The sequence below is a fragment of the Otolemur garnettii genome, unplaced genomic scaffold (assembly GCF_000181295.1).
Source record: "Otolemur garnettii isolate 467f Iridium unplaced genomic scaffold, OtoGar3 scaffold00082, whole genome shotgun sequence".
NCBI classification, from domain to species: Eukaryota; Metazoa; Chordata; class Mammalia; order Primates; family Galagidae; genus Otolemur; species Otolemur garnettii.
The window spans coordinates 4,452,173-4,467,431 of record NW_003852477.1 but is presented as its reverse complement, the minus strand read 5'-3'; the positions used below and the strand labels follow the sequence as shown (position 1 = coordinate 4,467,431).

Below are 15,259 nucleotides of genomic sequence, written 5' to 3'. Positions count from 1 at the left end.
TGTGACTTCACACTGTCCCCTCCTGTGCCTTCACACTGCCCCTCCTGTGACTTCACACTGTCCCCTGATGAGCCTTCACACTGCCCCTCCTGTGACTTCACACTGTCCCCTGATGAGCCTTCACACTGCCCCTCCTGTTACTTCACACTGCCCCCTCCTGTGCCTTTGCCCTGCCTGACCAGTGATTTCACACTGTCCCTTCATGTGCCTTCACCCATCCAGTGATTTCACACTGCCTCTTCCTGTGACTTCACACTGTCCCTCCTGTGACTTCACACTGTCCCTTCTGTGATTTCACAATGCCCCTCCTGTGACTTCACATTGCCCTCCTGTGACTTCACACTATCCCCTCCTGTGCCTTCACACTGCCTCTCCTGTGATTTCACACTGTCCCTCCTGTGACTTCACACTGCTCCCTCATGTGCCTTCACACTGCCCCTCCTGTGACTTCACACTGCTCCCTCATGTGCCTTCACACTGCCCCTCCTGTGACTTCACACTGTTTCCTCCTATGCCTTCACCCTGCCCCTCCAGTGACTTCACACTACTCCCACATGTGCCTTCACACTGCTCCCTCATGTGCCTTCACACTGCCCCTTCTGTGATTTCACACTGCCTCTTCCTGTGGCTTCACATTGCTCTTTCCCTAACTTCACATTACCCACTACTGTGACTTCACAGTGCTCCTCCTGTGGCCTCACACAGCCTCAGCTTGCAGTAATTCCACGGATGCTAAGTCTAAGAAGCCATCCCAACCTTGTACATGGCAGCGTATACAGTGGATTCTTAAGAACAGAAGAAGTTCCCATTGACAATAAAAATCTCTTTGACCTTCTAGTCATTCCTTAACTTGCCCAAGGAAATGCCCTCTTAGACACATCTAAAAAAGTATTAAACAATTAAAAGCACTTTAGGTATTTGACCTTAAGGAATTTATCGAGGATGGGGCTAAAGGTCCCTGGCAGAGGGTAATTTAAAATTCCTAGGGGCTCAGATATGAATCTCACTTAACCCAAACAAAAATGGTAGGAGCAGCCAGCCATGAGTCCTTGGCTGTCTGCCTGGGTTCTACTGCTTAGCTTCCATAGCATAGCGTCAGGAATACAGTAACTGTGTGGTGGGATGGAAACTTCCTCAGGGCACAAATAGCAATAGATAGTGCGGGGAATGGAAATGCAGACCGAAAGGAGAATTCTTAGAAAGTGATGGTTCTGGTGGGCGGGGGAGGGGGGACAGGGCGTACCAGGGAGAGAAGAACCAGGTAATACTAGGTTTAAAAATAATAAAAAGAGGGCTGTCAAATTTAGAGAGGACAGAAATCTATGATCCAAATGAATTCTCCACATTCTCATGAAATGCGGAAAGCAATTCAAAAAACTGTTTCAGTGAAAGCTTCAGCCAAGATAAAAATTATTTTTCAAGAACAGTAATAGAAATTGAAATTTTAACCCTCACAGCCCACCTTACTGCATCTATGGGCAAACATAAAATGCTATATGGTGTTTTACAGAATGCAGCATCTCAAATTTGGGGCCTGGAGAAAGCCTCAAGCAGTGGATCTTAAAAGCATCAGGGTTCTAGATGCAGCCTGGCAGAAAGAAGGCACTGGCTGCATGGCTTCCCCTTTTCAGACTCCTCCTTCACCATCCACGTGGCTTCTGTTATTGGTAGCTGAGCTGGCATCTACAACTGCCTGGAACCCAAAATGTGCCCAGTAGGTACCATGGAGTGAAGAGTCCTGGGAAAGGCAGGGGACTCTGGCACTGTGGAAACCCTCAGGGCACAGTGTGGAAAGCCAAGGCATCCTGGGGCAGGAGGCAGGCAGGTTCCTCAAAAGGGACAGCACGGCACTGAAGTTGCTCCCCGGACAAACTCTGCTGCATTATAGTTTTATCCTCTCATTCTGCTCCCACCCCAACCCCTTCCCAAGCACTGGACTGGGAAATGGAGACAACAGTGTGAAAGACGCTGGGCCCACGTCCTCAAGCAACTCACTGGCTCATAGCAAAGATGTGAATGATACAATCATTTTCCCCATACCACTCCTGCCCACTGCAAAGCCTCCCACAAAATTAGCCTTGCCTGCACTCTGGCCATTTATCTTTCAAGCTGTAGGGATAGAGTTCACAAAGCACGGAAAGCCGGGTGCAGAGCCGGGTCCACCACCTGAGGGCTACACCAAGGTCTGCCAACATCACGTTTTTGTTTAGCAGTTTTCACTATTACAGCTAGAAGAATGCTGCCTCCAGATTCTCCCACAACAATCCTGGCTGGTAGGAAGGTGTTCTCATCGTGTCTGTTTTATGGATGAGTAATTTGCTCAAGGGAACATGCCAACTAAGTAGAAGAGCTAGGACTCCAGCTCAGGTCTTCACCCAGCAGAGACCCAGCCCTTCCCAGCACACAGGAGTCAGTTCTGCACCTGACTCGAGCCTACAGGGAAGAATTGGCTTTGGCCCTCGAGGGCTTATGCAGCAGCATTTCCAACACTTCCATCTGACCTGGGGAAGCAGTGCTGACAGAAGGCTTTAAAGACTGGAGAAATACGTGGGTCTGTATCTTAATTGCATGAGATGAGAACTTGGCACCTGCTGAGACACAGGAGAGAACAGAGTTTGGCACTCTTCACCAAATACAAACACCTACTTCAGAAAGGCGATTATGTAGAAAGACCTGCTGAAGTACACAGAGGAGCTGGGCTATCTAGGTCCAAACCCCGGCTCAGCCACTAACGAACATGTTACTCAATATCAGTTTCTTCATCTGCAAAGGGTTATGAGAATGGCTCCCACATCAAAGAGTCGCTGTGAGGATTCAATGAGTTTTATTTATTTATTTTGTTGTTGAGACAGAGTCCCCTCCTATGCCCTGAGCAGAGTGCAGTGGCATCATAGCTCACTGCAACCTCGCCTGGGGCTATGGGCATCCCACTGCCTCAGCCTCTGGAAGCTGCTGGGGTTACAGGTGTGAGCCACTGCATGATTCAGTGAGTTTTACATATGTAAAGTGCTAAAAACAGGGCCTCGCATGTATTTGTCTAATGATCACTGAGCGCCATCATGAGGAGGTCTCATGGACTGATGCCAAAGCACCTGCTTAGAGCCATGACTTGACTTGCTCAAATGATCACAAGAGTGATCTCTGCAGGTGATCTCCTCACCCGGCAGCCCAGCACAGCAGACTTCTGCACGTCGGCTGCTCTGAAAGCACATACAGAGCCCTGGAGAGGGTTAAAGTCCTCGTGGGCAGATGCCTGGCTGTAGGAGAGCAGAGCTCAGCCCTGAAATGCCTGGAAGATTAGCCCTCGGGAAGGTTAAAACAAAGCTACACTTGGAATCTGAGACGGAAAAATTAAATCTTTACTTTTTCCTTCAGTGAGTTTCTCAGATGGGCAGTGTGTGGTGAGGGGTTTGTGGGGCATTTCCTGACAACCATGGAGTGTAGAACTTCTTTCAGCCAGGTTGCCTTGGGCTAAGGAGGCGTAGGGAGGAAAGGGGCAGCCACATCTGGGCATGCACATGGCACCATGTGGAGGCATAGAGGTCTTCCCTCAGGGGGTTCCAGGATGCTGACTATAGCCTGCTTTACTGAGTGTCCCCTGTGCCCTGTACTAGACTTCACATCAGGTCCTCTGCTCCCTGCAACTTCCCTAAAAGGGAAGCATCGTCCCTCGCATGAACGGCTGAGGAAACTGAGGCATGGCAAGATCATGTCACTTTCTCACTGGACTCAAAGCCAGAGTCAAAGCCACTCTGACAGTTTATTAACCCAAGTTTGTCCCTGCTATTATAGACACCTCAAAGAGGAAGAGCCGTTTTCCTCTCTGCCTCCTTTCTCCAAGCAAGCAAGCAAGCGAACCTGGACAGCTGGAAGCCAGTATCTCCCTGCCCTAGGAGAAAATAAAAGGGCCTTTGCTTTCAAAAGCCAATCAGAACTTCTAGGGGCAAACTGAACTGGGCTGTCTGACTGGTGTGTTGGGTCACCGAGGTGAGGGCAGGCTTGGAGCCAGACAGTTTGATTTAGAAAAGTGGTGCTATTGTTCAGCTACAAATGGTGGATTAAACATCTGCAAGTCTCCCTCTTCCTGCCTGAAACCTCGTGAAAATAACAGTAAAACATTCCTGTCTTTAAATAACTTATGAGCACAAAGAAAGCAGGGGAGGAGGCAGCCAAAATTCAGGAAGCCGGGAAGCAGGTGAATGAGTGGCAGTGGCCTTAGCAAACTACGAAAGCTGAACCCTAAACTGGAAGGCAGAATATTAGAACTCGACGTGATTTACACCAATGCAGCCCTCAACAGGGCAAGAATTGGAGCCTTCAGGTGCCTCTGGAGGGGATGGTGAAGGTGAATAAAAAAACAAGAGGATTGGCTGAATCTACTTAAGAAAAGCTAGATGTGCAGATCTCCTAGTCCACACCATGAGCTGCACCCAGCAAAAGACCGGAGGTCGTTCCATGAAAAGAGAAGGCCAGAGAATTGATATGCTGGGAGATGTCTGGCACAAGCGAGGGGAGGGGAAGTGTACTGAAAACAGGAGTTTTCAGAGAACACTGACTATCAACTGAACATTTAAATGTTGAAAGGGTCCCCTAAGCATCCAACACAACAGCTAAAAATGAAACCCTAATGGTATTGAATCCAATTACAGCAGAACATCTGGGAGTTGGCCACCCAAGGGACTGCAACAAACTGGCCAACATATGGAGATGGTCAACCTAAGGAACTAGGCCTACTGTACTGATATGTACATGGGGTGTGTGTCTAGTCTATGAAAATTAGGTCAGCTTAAGGAGGTGGTCAATGTAGGGAGGTGGTCAGCTTTGGAGGTTCTACTGTGTCTGTTGTAACACCCTCACACACACACAGCCACATACTTGTGTTTTGGCAGGATCACCCACTAGAACAGAACATCATGTTTCCACAGTCATAGAGACAGTTGGTTGCTACAGACATAAATAGCAAAAGCTTCCATAGCAGTGTCTACTTGGGGTCACCCATCTTGACGAAACTTGGCAGTGCTGTGCCTCTCATCACTCCCCTATGTCTACCAGGTATACAGTAGTAAGGAGTGTATAACCTGGAAGCTTATAAGGGACATTTATGCTGAGTGGATCACTGGGAGACTGAAGCCAGTGGGTAAATGCAAGTGGTTCTGAACTCAATTTATGCAGCTTCTTGGATAGGTCCAGAGGAACATGCAGTCAATAGCACTCGGCGGCCAGCTTGATCGCACATCCTCACATCACCTCCACTGCTTCCCTGCTTCTCTTTGGGTATTCCCTGAGGTTGCACATCCTGACAAGAAAATACCACATGAGCCTCTCCTTCGGGCTCTAGTGGGAAGCCAGGTGAAGACAGACCAAGATGAAATTTCACATCATGTGAAAAAACTAAGGAAATGACCAAAACCCCCAATTATTAGCAACAGAGAAACAAAAAGTTGCCCAGGAAAGGACAGTGATGGTAATGTAAGACAGTAGTCTCCCTCATCCGGGGATATGTTCCAAGACTCCAGCAGATGCCTGAACCCGAGGACAGCACCAAATGTGACTGCTGGAGATGGGAACGTGTTTCTGTTCATGTCTTCCACCCACAAATGTTTTGCCTTTCCCCATCTTAACCAAGCATTCATCAAACACTGTGGCTGTTAACTTTCACAGTCTGAGGTGTGACAGCAAGAGTAACACAATCTTTTTTTTCCTTCACAATTTCATGGATAGAAGGTTTGGTCTTACCATAGATCTTAGGAACCTCTGCATGCCATTTTTTTCTCCTCTTATTATGTCAAGAACTGTCACTCTTTTACTCAAAGGAATTGTCAACATTATCATACTCTTGTGTTTTAGGGCCTTAATTAAGATAAAAGTGACTTGAACACTGCACTGCGATGCCAGCACAGCATCTAGTAACTGAGATGGCTGCTGAGTGACTAATGGGCAACAGCAACTGTCATGTGGGTGGGCTGGACAGGTGGATGATTCATGTCCCGACTAGAACACAGCAGGACAGTACAAGATTTCATTGCACTACTTAGAATGTCATAAAATAGAAAACTTATAAATTGTTTATTTCTGTAATAGTCTATTCACTATTCTCAGATTGCAGTTAACTGTGGGTAATTGAAACTGCAGAAAGCGAAACCACAGATAAAGAGGGACTGCTGTACACTGCTCAGTCATTCAGCTGAAATGGACCCCAAAGAACATTCATGCCCTAAGCCCAAAACCAGTGAACAAGTTACCTTACGAGGTCAAAGAGATTTGGAAGGCAAGACTAAATCAAAGGTCTTGAAATGAGGAGGTTATCTTGGATTATGTGATGGACCTGATGGACCAAATGGAACCAGAACATCCTTAGAAGAGGGAAGCAGGACGGTGGCCATGTGAGGGCTGCAGCAGGCGGAAGCAGGGTTGGTGAGAGAGAAGGTGCTGCACTGTGGCCTTTGGAGGGAAAGCAGCCACAAGCCAAGGAATGCAGGCAGCCTCTACAAACAGAAAAGGAAAGAAAATAGAGCCTCTGGAAGGATCCAGACCTGTCAACACTTTGATTCCAGCCTTGTAAGACTCATTTTGGACTACTAGTCTCCATAACAGTAAGAACATAAATTTGTATTGTTTTTAAGCCATCAAGTTTGTGACAATTGGTTACAGCAGCAATGAGAAACTAGTAATAGCCATGAAGAGGTTTTATATAGTCATAAGTACATTAACTCTGATCTAACCAAATGTATTACCTAATTATATTGGGAAGACAGATGGATGAGAATGGTGTGTACGGAGTAGAGGTGGGAAGAGGTGGCAAAAGACACAACACCTCGTCTTTCAGAGAGAGAAGTGGATAAAGAATGGGCAAAACTGGCTTGGTGCCTGTAGCTCAGCAGCTAGAGCACCAGCCACATACACCGGAGCTGGTGGGCTCAAATCTGGCCAGGGCCTACCAAACAACAATGACAACAACAACAACAACAACAACAAAATAGCCGGGCGTTGTGGTGGGTGCCTATAGTCCCAGCTACTTGGGAGCCCGAGCAGAACAGTGCAAGATTTTACTTAAGCTCAAGAGTTTGAGGTTTCTGTGAGATGTGACACCACAGCACTCTACCTAGGGCTACATAGTGAGACTCTGTCTCAAAAAAGAAAAAAGGATGGGCAGAACCGAAAACAGTTTGAAAAGCACTGCTGTACTTTTCCACTCTCACCTTCTAGAGACAAGGAGAAGCTGTGGTTGAGCTAGCCAACGAGAAACCTTCCCTGGAGGAGAGGATGAGGGGCCGTGGCTCTTGTGTGATGTTTCACTCATAATTTGGTTTATGTTTTGTGTCTTCATTAATCAATAAAACATCTGACCAGTTAAACAAGACCCCCAGGGGAACTCTGGGCAAGTCATGTATATATCTGAGATCTGCAGAGTCTCAGCTGCAGAGGAGGAGGGAGGTATCGGCCTTTGCCCTGGGCAGCTAAACCTCTCCTTGACCAAGTGAACAGCCTTCACCTGAAGTCAACTGGTTTTACTTTCCATGGCCTAGCCTGGGTATTCCTCCCCACTGAAAACATGCTAAATACTGAAAGGTCATGTTGGCAAGCCTAAGAAAAAAGGCCTCCATCGCTTATTCCCCCACTCCCAAACACCTGAAGACTGCTGAAACTTCATCCAGCCATGAGGCAGGCAGGAACATAATGAATTCAGAATCAAGAATCCCAGAGGACAGGTGAATGTCCGAAGCTACTACCACCTCAGAGATTCTCAAGAAATCTAGTGGGGTTCAATTAACACTACGGAGCAAAATTGCCTTCTCTGCACCAGTAATCTCAAAAGGTTTTGATCATACATGTATACCTTTTTGCCTTCTTGTATTTATATTTACTATTATTATTTTGCTACAGAAAAAGTTTTATTTCCATTTGGTCAAGGGCTTGAGAAAGGGCTTCCAGAGTGGCCAAAAAGCTGGCTAGTGGTTGGAGGGAGAGGCTCAGGCAGAATCCCTGACACTTTGAAAGGGGCTTCTCAGAGGGCACAGGGTTCAACAGGGTCCTGGTCATCCTTGTGGGTGAGCCTTGGGAAAAGACCCTCACTCAGCCATCCTAGAGCAGCTGGTCTGCAGGGGTGGCTTAGTCAGGTGGTCGCCCATCTTGATGAGTTTCACCTCCTCCTCTAGGTTGTGGCTCTCCAGAAGTCACAGAGATGTGACTGTACAGGCAGAACCCTGGGCATGAAGGTCTAAAAGGGCCTGGTTCAGGTTCTTCTCAGGGCTGTGGCAGCTTCCAGGACATCCAAGTTTTTACCCCACTCACTTGAGAGGGCTTCTGCACATTCTGGAAGAGGGTATAGCCACCACATTGGTTTTGCATCTTCAAGAGACACTGGGTGCCCTTCCACTTCTCCTGGGCCAGCTCTCAGAAGAGGTGACCCACGCCTTGCAGAGCCACATTGTGATGACTGAAATAGAAGCCCAGAGAGAGGTAGGTGCAGGAGGTCTGTAGGTGCAAATTGGCCTCCAAGTTAGTGGAATATGACAAATGGGGGGGGCTGATGGTTGAGTGCCAATAAGGAGTGAACCACAAAAACAGTGATGGGTGGTCCCCGAAGAAGGAGGTGTCAGAGAAGATGGTCCCAGAGGTTGCAAATGGACAACCTGGAGGGCTGTCAGAGGCAGGAAGAGGGAGTCCCAGGGTCTGTTCCGTACAAACACTGTTGAAGAAAAAGGTAGACCCATGGGACCACTAAGCATCCCACCAGATCATATACAATTTTGAGCATATCCCTCCAATATTTACACATTATTTTCATACTAATTATAAATTATAAGTATCTAATATTATATAAATATGTTCATTACCAAAGAAGCTGATAGACCATCTATCAGGCAAAGAAATTTAAAACATAATAAAAGGATTAGGTAAAATAAGTATGAATGTAAGTGCTAATGTTTTCATACTGCGCCAGCCGGATGGTCTGTGTACCTGTTGGGCTGAGTGAGCCCCACCTGAGGCCTTGGACGTGGAGGCCGTCTGCCTTCACACACACACGATGACTCTGGCAGGGAGTGACTTGAGTTTGATTGTCTTTATCATCAAATAAAGTAGGTATTTTCCTGTGTGAATCAGGAGAATTACCAAGATTACAATAGCCTAGAGACTCTTCTTACAAATAAGGTAATCATGTGAAGTCTAGGTTCATGTGAATATGAAAATCAGGGTCTAAGGAATACCTGTAGTCCTCAGACATTCAGAGGTGAAATCAGAGGAAAGGATCAGGAAACAGGGAATGTGGAAACTGTTGAACTTGACTCTAAAGAATAAACAACTAGAGACTGAGACTCTGCAGTGAGCCAGGGTTTCTCTAACTCGGAGATAGAAATAGTATATATCACAGGAATAGAATGTGAACAACACAGGAAATTTTAAATTTTCTACTAGCCTCGTTTTTAAAATAGGAAAAAGGAACACGTGAAATTGATTTTAATAATTGATTTAACTAGATATATTTGAAATATCTTTTTGCCACATTAACAACAAAAAAACTACTAATTAGATAGTTTACATTTTTAATGTCTTTGAAATCCAACGTGTATTTCACACACATACCACATCTCAGTTCAGACTAGCGACTTTCCAGTACGCAGTTGGGGGCACCTGGAAACCAAAGCCAAGGTTCTCGGAGTCCCAAGAGCCCACAGAGGGTTTGAGAAACACCATATCAAAGGACAAACAGCCGCAGATCACTTGGACCAACGCAAACACAGAGGCAAGCATAAAAACTGGACAATGAAGTCCCAACTTACGGGAGAATATAGACAAATAAGGCAAAAATTAAGCCTAGATCAAAAGTACCCTCGAAAACCCCCTAAGAACTAGGTTGATGCTGCATCAACTTTCCCTCCAGACTTAAAACAAATACTGTGTCTTTTGTCTCAACAAAATAAAACCATAGAGTTGGAACATTCTTCTAGTCCACTCAGCCTCTGAGCATCTCAGTCTTGGGAAAGAAGTTGATAGACCATCTAGCAAGAGATTCTGGGAAGAAGAACCTCTGAAGGCAGACCTAACCTAGCTCCATTCACATTTGAAAGGAGACCAGACATGATTAATACCAGATTTCCAATCAGTAGACTTTCTACGTTGTAGTAATAAAAAGCATCCCAAAAGGAAGGAAGGGTGTGCGTGACAGTAGTGGGGGGAGGGTCAGAGACTGCCTCACATGCCCAGGAAGCCTCAAGGAGACACAATTCCAGGTGGAAAGAGGGCAGTTGAGGAGAGAGGGCAACAGGCCAGATCCCTGAGCCTGCAGGATAAAAGGAAGGGTGAGACAAGGATCTGACTCATAGGAAGCCTCCCCAGCCTTCAGAAGTTCCTCCTCTAAAGCAAGCTAGACTCCCTGTCACTGGCACATAAACAGAGGGCCCCAATGCCAGCCCTCTCATTTCCCCAAAGAGCCCCACCTGTCTACCACTGTCCCCCTTGTCTTCCTCACCTCCTTTAACTTCTCACTGAGGTTCCTGGAAAAATTAAGCATTCCTGGAAGTCAGTAGCTATAGCCCTTTACCTTAGATTTCAGTTCTCCTCTTTCAAAAGGGATTAAGGCCAGTGGATATCGCCCTCAGCTCCCCGTCTGCAGCTTCACGGCTGCAAGTCAATGGCAAGTTCTGCATTCTTGTGCACAGACTTGCTGGAGGCTGCGCAGCCTGCTGAGCACAGACCAGCATTTCATAACATCTGGGCCCTTCTCCCTGTTCTGGCCCCCTGCCCTGCTGTGCCCAGGCCAAGTCCATTCCAGGCTGCATGTGGCCACATGCTATTTGGATTTTCTTATGTCCAGTGTTAGAAGGAACAATCACTTTCCTAGAGAATGTATCATTAAGTTTCACCAAAAAAAATAGGAGCTGGAAGAGTTTCACTCCTCTCTCTGTGTCATGAAGTGGAATTTCTTCCAGCTCATGACCCAGGCAGGCTTTCTGGACCAGTCCCACAGTGCTGGGGCCCTGGTTAGACAGATCTCTGCTAAGGTGAAATTCTGGCACTGGGTGTTCGCAACTCTGGGACAGCTGGAATGGTGAACCTGGTGGGCAGGAGGGACAGAGCTAGCTGGAAGAGGGAAGGAGCAGCCAAGGACAGAGTGCTCCTCCTAGGCAGGAAAATTCTCTCCAGTGACAAGCACCTGGGTTTCTCCACCACTTTACGGTGGTGCCATGAGGTTCCCCAAAGGACAAAATTTCCCCTGTCTTCAAGAAAATGTAAGATTCAGTGAAGGAAATGGTTCCAGCCCAAGACTTTCAAAGCAAAATTAGTAAGTAGGAGAAATTAGTCTTCAGTGTCCCCATGTCCCATGCTGCACCCAAATACAACTAAAACTAACGTGTCCCTAACTTTAGCCACTTGCTGAATGATGACACAGTGAATCCCATGGGAGCAGCACTCTGAAACAACTAACACGAGGACAGCATTGACAAGTGTTAATGCGATTTTCCCATTTGCCTTCCAGAAAACCTGAGCTTCATCTTTTCCATCTGCCCAGGCGTGTCACAGAGGAATGTTACAAAGATATGCGGTCTTAGACCACAGAATGTTCACCTTCTGACATGTGAAATGGAATTCTGTGGAAATGCTCGGTCTTATAGGTGTGGCTGCTGTCTTGAGAGACGTCCCAGATTTCTTTGTCTCTCTCTTTATCATCAAGGGCCAGGCGTGGAGAATCATCTGGTTGATTGGGCTCGGAGGCTCCCAGGGTGAGTGCCCCTGGTTCACATGATCTCTATCTGAGTTCCTTCTACTTCTGAGATTCTATGATTCTCTGTCTTTCCACAAACTCAAGAGCAACCAACTTGACTGAACACTGAAACCTAACTCTGGAAGTGCCTTACTAGTTACTTGCTAAGTGTCTAGTAACTATTGCTTTTCCCTGTTTTGGTAGATGGGACTGGGAAAGCATTTGAAAGGTCATATCTGTCTCACTTGGCCCCAGAAACAGAGAGCTTCAGCCTGCCCTCACTCACAGGACTGGGCCACCCAATGGGGGATGAGAACTCTGGTCCTCGAGGCAGAAGCTGGATGACCCCCACAGTAAATTGGACAAGGCCTCCCAAAGGCATCCAAGGCCTAATCCCTGGGACCCATAAACTTTACTTTATATGGAAAGAGACTTTGCAGATGTGATGATGTGATGAAGTTAAGGATCTTTAGAGGAAGAGACTAACCTGGATTACCTGGGTGGGCTCTAAGTTTAATCACATGTCCTTATAAGATGGAGATGGAAGGAGATATGAATACAGAAGAGGAGAAGGCAATGGGAGTACAGAAGCAGAGATTGGAATAATGGTCTCTGAAGCTGGAGGAAAGGGCTTGGAATATAGGCAGCTACTAGAAGCTAGAGAAGGCAATAAAATAGATTCTTCCCTAGAACCTCCAGCAAAAAGCAGCCCCTCTGACACCTTGAGTTTATCCCAGTGAAACTAATTTTGGACTTCTGACCAGAACCAAAGAAGAGAACAAATTTGTATTGTTTTGAGCCACTAAATTTGGTTGTTAGAGCAGCAATGGGAAACTAACATACCTGGCTGGAAACTAACACTGGGAAACTAACCCCTACCCTGGCTGTGCAGAGATTGGCCACATGGCCTCCTTCCCCTTGTAGGAGGCAAGAGGGCAGTGTCCTGTGTGCCCACCTCAGGAATCTGAGTGTGTATGTCGGGGGCAGTTGTGCTGCCAGCCACAGAAGCCACAGCAGACAAGCTCCTCCCTCCAACCCTGCCCTAGGATGAGCAGTAGGGAGACAGGCTTGGAGCTGACAGCTGGGTCCAGGACCAGGCTCCTGAGCGCCTTCACCCTGTGGCTGCCAGGCCTGGAAGGTGACTGCTGGTGGAGAAGCACCAGTGTGCATCTGCTGGGTCCAGAACATGGAGTATACGTGGGTAGGGAGGCATGATCACTTGATAGCGCACACATTGCCTTCCAAATTGGCTGCACTCCCGGCAACCTGACCCAATCTCACCCCTTCCCAGAATCTCTTCCTCCCTCCCTACTGCCCTCTTCTGGCAACATCTTCCAAATGAACCACTTGCACTGGAAGCCTAGTCTCCAGGTCTCCCTCTGGGTGAAGCCACCTAACACACAGTCTTGTAGGGCAATTATACTAATTAAATGAGATAACTGCCAAATGCTTACAATCATGCTAGACTCGTGGTAAATGCTCAATAAATGTCAGCTATGACAAGGAGGATGCCTGCTCCACACAGCTGTCATGTGAGGTACAGCTGGGGAGGGGAGAGTCTGTACCCAATGGGGGTCCGAGTAGCCCTGAATGAGAGGCTCTTAGGAGATGAACATTTGGAAAAGAATGTGTTGTTTTCAAATCTGAAGATTGTTCCCGTCTCTGTGGATCCCAGATACCTCTTTCTTTCTCTCTCTGTCTCTGTCTCTGTCTCCCTCTCTCTCTCTCACACACACACAAATAGCAGCTTGCACCTCCCTCTTAAAAAACAGCAAAGTCAGGCCAACACAGATCAGGGAGCAGAGACTAGAGGTGGGAGTAGTTCCCACCCCCGACCCAGCCACTCGATCCCAGACCCCCCCCCCACCATCCCCAGACTCTTCGCACTCAAAACTACTTTCCTGTGGTGGCTGCAAAGGAGTTGCAGATGGCATGCAGGGCGTGTGCTGCAGAGGATGGAGGGTGAGCAGGAAGGCAGTTCTCCTGCCCCACTGAGGAACACCAGCTAGAGGGGGTGTTCATCCCAAAGCCCCTTGGCCCTGACACAACAGGGATCTTATTCCAGCCTAAGTTCCAGCCTCAGTTCTGATTTACTGCTCAGCCTACGAAGGGAGCATGGAATGTGCAATTCTGCACAGGGCCCTTAGCACATCAAGTTTTCTGCTCCCAGGGACAGAGTGACCTAGTTGTCATCAGAAAGACAAATGGCCTCTCAGAGTTTGTGCACATTCTCCAAGGAAAACACAAATGCTCATGCTCAGTGTGGATGGCCCAAGGTCCGTGGCACACAGGCTGAGCCAGGAACTGAGCATCCCACATCCAGGTGGTCCCAGGGAGCCCACTCAGTCCCTGACCACAGGACCATGACTTTTCTCTAGTCTCCAAGCTGTTTGGCAGGTTCCATCTCCAGGCTCTCCTGCCATACCTGGCCTTGTCCAGCTGTTAACAACACCTGGGTTCGGAGCCAGGCTGCCTGGGTGTTGATTCCAGCTCCACAGGACCTTTGCTGTGTGACCTTGGGCCCCAAGGTCTTCATCCCTACACTGAGGTTGAGAACAGCACCTCTCCTATGGGGTAGTCCTTTCCTTAATTCATTGAGCAGAAATCTCCTGAGCCAAGCACTGTCCTAGGCAGAAAAGATACATCACAAACTAAACAGACAAAAGTCCTCTATGGTGGTGACATTCTGGTGGGAAAAGAAAGTGACTTGTCATTCATAAAAATAAAATCCCTCTTCTAAGGACCATGAGAGTTGCATGTGTTGTTGCAGGTAAAGCATTAAGAACAGAGTCTGACTTGCACTTAAGCTGGGTCGTTAGTATTGTTGTTATTACCAGGATAACAGCAATGCTGTGGGATCGCCTCGGAGGCAGGGATGCTGGGCCTGGTGCTGAGAACAAATGCCCTGCGATTGGGAGTGTTAGCTCCCCGGCTCCCTCAGCTCCCCCTCCCTGCTGGCTGGTTGCTCTGCTCCAGTCTCTGCATTGATTATAAGTTGATTATACGTTGGTTGGGGCCGGGCAGCCCTACTGGCTCCTGGAGCCCTCCCCAAATCCACAGCTGAATTAGCATTTTGTTCCAGCTCTCAAGAGCACCAGTGTGGGAACACCACAGGCCAGATGGAATTTTGGAGACCCTGTCATTTGTTGGAAATTTTCTCTGTCTGCCTTTGTATTAACAGCCACACATTTTTCTCTCAGACCTGGAGTAGGGATGGGCCAGGAGTGGGTAGGGATTGCTGCTGAAAAAATTAAGCAAGTTTCTTTCTGGGTTATTCCTTTCCAATCTTCCAGAGATTTGTACTCTCTGGCTGCTCAGAGGCCAAGACAGCCCCAGAGAAGGGAACAGGGGCGGGTCTGTGTCTTCTAGACATACATCTCCCTACTCTGACCAAACTCATGACAACAGGGGAGGCTGAGCCAATCAGGACAAAATCCCCCTTATTCTTTGCCTCAAATCCACTCAGTCATCAGGTGTGGACTCATACAGGGTTAGATCTGGAGGAGACTTCATAAACTGAGATCCACAGGCCAAATCTGGCCTACAGATGTATTC

At 47.6% G+C, this 15,259-nt stretch overlaps 1 protein-coding gene across 1 annotated transcript in view; it reads right to left on the bottom strand.

Annotated features, from left to right (window-relative positions):
* Nucleotides 1-15,259, bottom strand: part of FAM198A (family with sequence similarity 198 member A) — a 104,930-nt gene that overhangs the window by 44,319 nt on the left and 45,352 nt on the right. The gene's annotated exons all lie outside the window — the stretch shown is intronic.